The 7,648-nt window shown below is 32.6% G+C and overlaps 1 pseudogene; it reads right to left on the bottom strand.

The window, feature by feature from the left end:
* Positions 1-1,687: 1,687 nt before the first annotated feature.
* Positions 1,688-6,697, bottom strand: LOC142620286 (F-box/kelch-repeat protein At3g23880-like; annotated as a pseudogene).
* Positions 6,698-7,648: the final 951 nt, after the last annotated feature.

The raw sequence follows: 7,648 nt of genomic DNA, 5'->3' as shown, positions 1-7,648 counted from the left end.
CAGATCCAGAGCTGCTTGGGCCTTCATTTTCTTATTCCTTTTATCAGTCTCAACTTTTGGAATGATCTATTTATATCCCGTAAGCAAAGCTCATAGGTCCCATAAAAAACATCATTAATCTAAACAAATGTGTGGTTTGAGATTTGGGACAACCCCTAAGCTTATGAGATTTTTTTTTTTTTTTGGTGCTAAGCAAGAATAAATTTCTTTGAAAGAGAAACATAAAACATATTGATGAAATATCAAACCCATCTTTATCTTGATATCCACAGATAAAATCTAGTAAAGAAGAGAAGATTTAATCCCTCAAAAGAATTCAAAAGGTTTCATTTAATCACATTATGGATCATAATATTAACCTATATGGTTTACAAACTAATCTAAGAATGAATTTAAAATTAGCTTAATTTTTTGAATAGTGTTTATTTGTTTAGGCCCCTTAAACCAGATTGTTTAACTTAATATATTAGCCAAGTGATTACTTAGGTTAATTATTCAAATCTAGGTTAAACAATAATCAATCATATCATGCAAAGCAGCGAAAAATAAATAATGTCATGATATGATAACCTAGGAAAACCGATAAAACGAACCGTTTCAACGTAAAAACTTGGAGATGATTTGACCTAACAATCTTCAAGGTAAAGTAAATCTACTATAAGAGAATCAAAGTTTTTACAATCAAATTTAATCATAAATCTATTGCTACCACAAGTAGTAACTTACTAACACGACCACGTGCAAGCTCCGAATCCACGGACTCCTTCTCTTTTGGATTTGCTTTGCACAAACACCCACATTTATGACTTTGAGATCTCACTCAAAGGTTTAGCAACACAAACTCTCTAGTTTGTGACTCCAATGCCACCCTTGAAGGTTTAGATCATCAGCAAATGTTGATCTTGTTGCAACAACTTCAGATCTACCGGTTATAAAGATATGAGAATGATTTCCGGTAGCAACTTTTAAAGAGGAAGGCACAATACCTTTTAGATCTTATAAGAGTACCTCCAAAGTCTTTTCAGATCTATGAAAATGTAGTTAGGGTGTTTCTTTTTATACCTAGTAGTGCTGGACTAAAACCCTAAACGTTTTCGCGAGCTTGAGCCTGATTTAAATTCTGCAAAAAAATCATGCCTGCGATTTTCAATCGGTTGAACTCTTCAGAACTTGAATTCTCATTTCCGCAGCTTGAATGTTCTTGTATTCTGACTTGTAACCCTTTGATCATTGTCTAATCAAACCTATAGATTTAGGAATTTATATTTGGACAAGTTTGTGCTCATGGTTTGCCAATTGCTCTAAAGTTTTAGAACCTAACAAATAGTATGTAGCTTATGAGATTATTGTTCATCATAGAAGGGAGGCAATGATATGATTCTATCCTTATGTTTAGGAGTGGGTTATTAATTTCCAATTCCTTTGGGTGGGCCTTTGGGGTATATGTGTCGAACGAAGGACATCAAAGCCTTTAATAATATGTAAAAGTGCAATGATGTGTTCTTTCATTGTAGCCGTTACATTATTTCAAGGACTGAGATTAGAGCTATTACACCCCATGCAATACCCTAGAACAGGTACGACTTTGACAAGTAATATATTATTTTGTTCTAAAATCTAAAGTTAAAAAGTATCACATGCTATAGTATTCACACTTATATATTTTACCTGATCAGTTTTCTAGCTCTTAGTTTCCCACATCAAATCCATCATTGCAATTAACTGAATAGAGGCTTTCAAGATATGTGGTTTCCTCAATTCTTAGCTTGGGATCATAGAATATTCTTCTATAGGTGTGTTCTTTCAAATTGCAGACATCAATTTGACATTGCATAATAAATTCATTTCAACACGCTCAACTTTTGTCTCCAGCATTAAAACTTTTTCACCATTCTTTGACGCGCATATAGGCCTCAAACAACTGCTCCAATATGGAATGGTCGCCAATCTGGTCCAAGACTCCTTCATCACCCATAGCTGAACACAAAAATTATTGCAGGACTCGCCAGTGCACACAAATAGACACAGGTGTTCTCCAAAAGTCCCTAACTCCCATAAAGCTGACATATCGTAATATTCTCCTTATGATTCATCTCGTGTTATAAGAAACAGATTCTGGTCATGGCAGCTCATGAAATATCTCATCCGCTAAATCAAAATAAATGATTGACGGTTGCATATAATGGCTAGCACTCCAATAAATTGCCCCATTGCAGCGTATAGTCCTTGGGCTAAATGGAACGATGCAGTTAAAAATATCGTCCTCATCCAGCAGAATTGTCCTCCAAGTAAAGGTCTTGAGTGAAAAGATCTCGATCCGCAATCTATCGAAAGGGAAAATCTGGTAGGGCCTTACTATCTTGTGACCATCAGTGGAATAATAGTAGCCAGAACCAAAACCGTAAAGCCAACAGGAAATTGAATCAGGTGTTGATGTTGGTCTTGGTATGTTTTTGTAACTTCTTGTAGATGGGTTCCAAACCAAATATTGGGATGTACATATGTCCGCATTATATAATTCAAAACATACCAAGCCATTGCAAGAAGCCAAGTTTGTCTCAACATCTTCTTCACCACACAATGGAAAACCATGAAAATCAACATCAACAAGTTGACTATGAACAACACGACTTCAAAACAGTGCTCGATAACCTACTGATAGAACACAATTGTCAGTCAAAACAAGGACGTTCATGCGGTTGGGGTTTTGAGATGCTCTCTGACAGTGGGATTTAGCGTATTGGCGACTACTGATCAAAGTGTGCCATGTTTTGGATACGCACTTGAATCGCATGAGAGACTTCACTAGTAGTCTTGAAAGTATGAGGTCATTTGGAATTGTAAAGCTTCGCGGGCACTATGCCTTGCAGATTCGCAATACTTCAGTTCAGGTCCTTAGCTCTCTGCAATCAATATATAAAGAGAGAAACAACAACTGGTTAAAGAGTTACATTTAAACCCTTTAATTAGGAATGTAACAAATCAAAAGTATTGAAACCTAAAAATTCAAAAGGTAACATATTAAACCATCAACTCATTAGAGGCAAAATGGCAGGTATAGCAGCAACAAATGAAAGGGTACATCCATCCTAAACAAAGTTGTGTGTGTTAATTTGGGGTATTGAGAGGACATATTGCCTTTAGTTGAGAGCCCTTAGCTGATGGTTACTGTAGTATCTTTTTTTTTTAGTATGTGAGCATTCTAGTTTCTCTAATGTTAAAAGTGGTCTCTCTCTCTCTCTCTCTGTAACTGACCTGTAGTTTCTGCAAAAATGAGGCTTTCTCTGTTGCTTCTGCAGCAGTTAGGTTGTAATAATTATGCCCTGCATTGCATTTTAAATTACCAATTGTCTCAATAATTAATCGGTAAACTTTTGAAACAATCGGTAATTTAATATTGCATTTGTTCTTGCGCAGAACTAGTTGTATTGTTAGTGTTGAAGGTTATAATGCTCCAATGAAATCCCATATATATATATAGTACTTACTTTTGTGTTAATATCATTCTTGTAAATATATATCAATTTTTTTTTTCCTTTTAATCTATCACTGATATTCTTAAAAGCTACCACTACGCACTTATCAAAATCTAAAAAAGTTTTACGAGATGATCCAATCACAAACACGAAAAGGAAATAGAAGAAGGGAGTGTTTGGATCTAGCTTATATTTGCTGCATCCACGTTTTGCTTTTTTCTTTTTCTTTTTTTCTTTTTTTTTTTTCTTTTTTTTTTTTTTTCTGCTGTGGGGGGACAAGCGCATTGTGCGCGTACTTTTTAAGCAATTTTTTTTATTAAAAATGGGTCCCGCAGCACTATTCACACATTTAAAAATTATTTTGCTACAGTGTTTTCAGTTTTCAGCAATAAGTTCTATCCAAACGGACCCGAAGAAGTCTACCTTTTAGAGTTTTCAGTGAAAACTGGTGATGTGTTGCACATTTGGCGACGGCATTCAACTAGGTATCAGGTATGGCCTTTCAACAACACCACACAAACCACTTGCACCACCGTAGTGAAATCACAAACCCAATAAAATAAAAAAATAAAATAAAAAAAATTCACAAAACCCACAAAACCCAAAGCTTTGAAACCCACCAATCAAGGGAAAATTTCGAGGGGATCTTTTACCGTAATTAGAGTATGTTTGGCAACAGTTTATTTAGCAAAAATAAACTAAATAGTAAAAAAAACTAACTTTTGAAGCCAATAAACTATATATATATATAGTAATTGTAATTATCCCTAAAAATTATTATGATTAGATCAACCCACTGCTTAAGTTCTAGGTCTAATTCACTCTCTCTCCTTGACACATCAATTGCACAAGTAAAAAAATAAGGATGCTGAGCTAATCAAATGTCTAATTTCTTCCGCAAGTAGGGAAGAAAAGGAAGATGATTAAATGTTTAATTTTGTTTGATTTCTTCCCCCCAAAAAAATACATATAGGAAAATAATTTTTCGTTCTTATCTACCTTTGCTTTTTCCTTCCCTTTAATATTATCCAGCCAATATCTTCTAGTATACCTTTACAACATGATCATGGAGCAAGCAAAATGAGTAGTATGTTTATTATCAAACAACTATAATTCTATTTTTCATCATATTTCAAAATTGATTACATTTTGTATGTATACATAATCATTAGATACCAAAATTTTATGATTAGAATGAAATTAGTATAAAACCTATTATCATTTTCACTAATCTATTGAGGCCTTATTGGGTTGAAGAATTTACTATTTTTCTAAATAGATAATTACATATTATTTTTTGCCACATTAAATTGGAGAAGGAGATTCAAATCCTAAACCTCCTAATAGGGCAGATTAAGAGATGCCAATTGACCTAAAGGTGGATAATTACAAAATTGATTATATAGTCAATTCTATTCTCATATTATATTCTAATTAATATTGCATTTTAACCACTTTAAAGAGATCAAGACCTCCCTCACAGTCTTGCTTTTCCAAAGAGTTTAAGATCTTATTTCGAAAAAAGAAAAAAGAAAATTAAGTGACTATTGTATATAAATCTATATTCTTAATACATAAAATCTTCATTAAAAAGAAATCTATTCTTCAAAGGCTCTGCAAACTGTTGAAGAAGCTCTAGCATGGAAGTATAGCTTTGCTTTCTTCAATATATAAGTGACAGATTTTGTTTATGTGATAAGGTACAAGAGAGCTAAATTAAGTAGGTCAAGTTAATTTAACCTGAAATAAAAATATCTAGAATATTATTTAACTAAATTCAACCATTATAAAATATTTTTACACTACACAAAACCATTTAAAGCATAGTCTGCCTAGAAAGTAAAAGTAAAAGAGAAGAAACACAATAGGATTTTTATGATTTGGTCGTGTTCTCAATATGTACACACCAGAGTCACCACAAAGCATGTGAATGGCATGATTATAAACAACTCTATTAAAAAAAAAAGAATATGATTACAACAACCATGACAGATTTATTAAAACTACAATATATTAAGAAAACTAAAACAAAAGAAAATTACTCAAAGAGTGGATTAAAATAACTTTTACTATTAATGAGAAAGAATTACATAGCACATAAATTCATTAGCGAAAAAAATAGGATTTTTATGATTTGTCATGCATATGCACTCATGTTTTATTATGAAAGCATGTAATTGATATGATTATAAACCACTTGATGGACATTTCATACTCCTATTATAAATCCATCCTCCTACTTTAATAAAGCAAAAAACTCAAAAAAAAAAAAAAAATTCCAATCATTGTTTCAAGATGGTGAGTATTCCATACTATGTTATGGGGGAAACGTCTGATATATGTGCTGAAACTTGATTTAAGTGGAGGGGCTGCACCAAAAAAAATTAAATAGAGAAGGGGTATATAATTTTGATGTGGGGGTTATTTTCTAGGGTCCAAAAAATGGCCTAAAATGTATATTGATATATGTCTACTAAATAACTTAAATGTGGAATGATGATTGGACTTTCAAGCAAATCAGAAAAATGTCAAATATATTATCAAGCAATATCATTATATATTTTATTTCATTATTTGGAAGAAAGTAAAACTAGTACTCTACTGCTTGGAAAATAGTTTCCACCTCACAAACATATACCCCCTTCTAACCCAAAAAAAAAATAAAAACTCCTAATGTCTAAATGAAGATTAATGCAAACATTTTCATGATGCTAAAATGGTGTATACAATGAATCGATGACATGAAAAGTCTAGCTAGTTCAGCATTAAACTGTTTGAAGGAGGAGCAAACAAGTGTAAATTACAACCATTTAATATATAGTAAAATGTATCAAAATTTGTTGATTGATGACGTAAGATGATATTTATTGCATATGCATTATACATACACACACACCCACATAATAAGGAAATGACTTCTACAAAGGAGAGGAATTACTGATAACTTGTGTGTAAATTAAGGTAATTAATACCCACATTATAGAAACTTACTTCGTTGATGACTTGCATTAAACTAAGATGTAACATAATGCAGTTTAAAACCAAAAGAAATTATATTTCTACAAATTAATTTCATTTTAAAAATCTCTCCAACCAAAACAAGAGGGATTATCATTTTCATTCACCATGTCATCAAGATCTTATAGCTTCATCGTCTTACTGGTCTTATTCTTGGGTAGTGAAGCAGCTATGGTGGTACATGGACTAACAACCGAAGACATTGCTAATGAGAAAAAGTATGCAAAGTGCCCAGGTGTGGACATATGTGATGATACTGTATTTTTCAATTTATTTAGGGATCAGAGGAGACTTTTCACCTATGAGTGTTGTAAAAGAATAGTGGATAGGGGATGACGTTGCTTTGATAAATTTGTGGCTTCAAACCTTACAGGAGATGAAACAATACCCACTTATTTGAAAAAATTTCCTATCCAATTACCCTTGAGTGAGAGAATATGGGATAAATGTGTTTTGGCTGTCGAATCAAATTCATTTGCTCCATTTTTTGTTTTTTGAGAAAGAGAATCACTTGCTCCTCCAAAAGAATATTAAGTTATGCTATGTTTTTCTAGTATGTATGACTACTATACTCAAATAAAGTATTAAAATTTCTAATATTTGTTTTTTTTTATCAAAGTTATCAACAGAATAGACATATTCTTATGATTTAATACCAAATATTACACTGGTGGTTTTTTTACCTTTTCTAATCAAGATAAAAATCTTATAAAACCAATAGTTTATTTTTCATGGCATTTTAACAAATGAGATGATATTTATCTCCTAGAATATTCTAGTTCTAGGTTAGGTTGTTGAGGGAGCCAAGTGAGAGAGTGAAAATTTGGTAGTAGAGATATTCATTCCAAGTTATACTTGTCCTATTTTTATTCTGAGTTTTTGCATTACCATTTATGAATAAAACAAAAACCCATCATGGTGGTATTTTATCTGGACTGATTTTGTCGATTGGGCTCACTCACTGGATAGGCCTTACCCAAGTATGGACTAACTCGATGCTTTATAAGCCTAAAGCTTCCTTCTCAAAAAAACAAAGCCTAAAGCTTCCCCATCCAAAGATAAACATAAAAAAGTGTCACTTTTCTGTCCAATTAGGTTGTAGTCATGCCAGCTGCTTCGTACATCATTGATGGAGAGGAATGGAGGAAGCATTG

The sequence above is a fragment of the Castanea sativa genome, chromosome 12, assembly GCF_040712315.1.
Source record: "Castanea sativa cultivar Marrone di Chiusa Pesio chromosome 12, ASM4071231v1".
Classification (NCBI taxonomy): Eukaryota; Viridiplantae; Streptophyta; class Magnoliopsida; order Fagales; family Fagaceae; genus Castanea; species Castanea sativa.
Note: the sequence above shows the minus strand (reverse complement) of the source record. Positions and strands in the feature narration are given on the sequence as shown.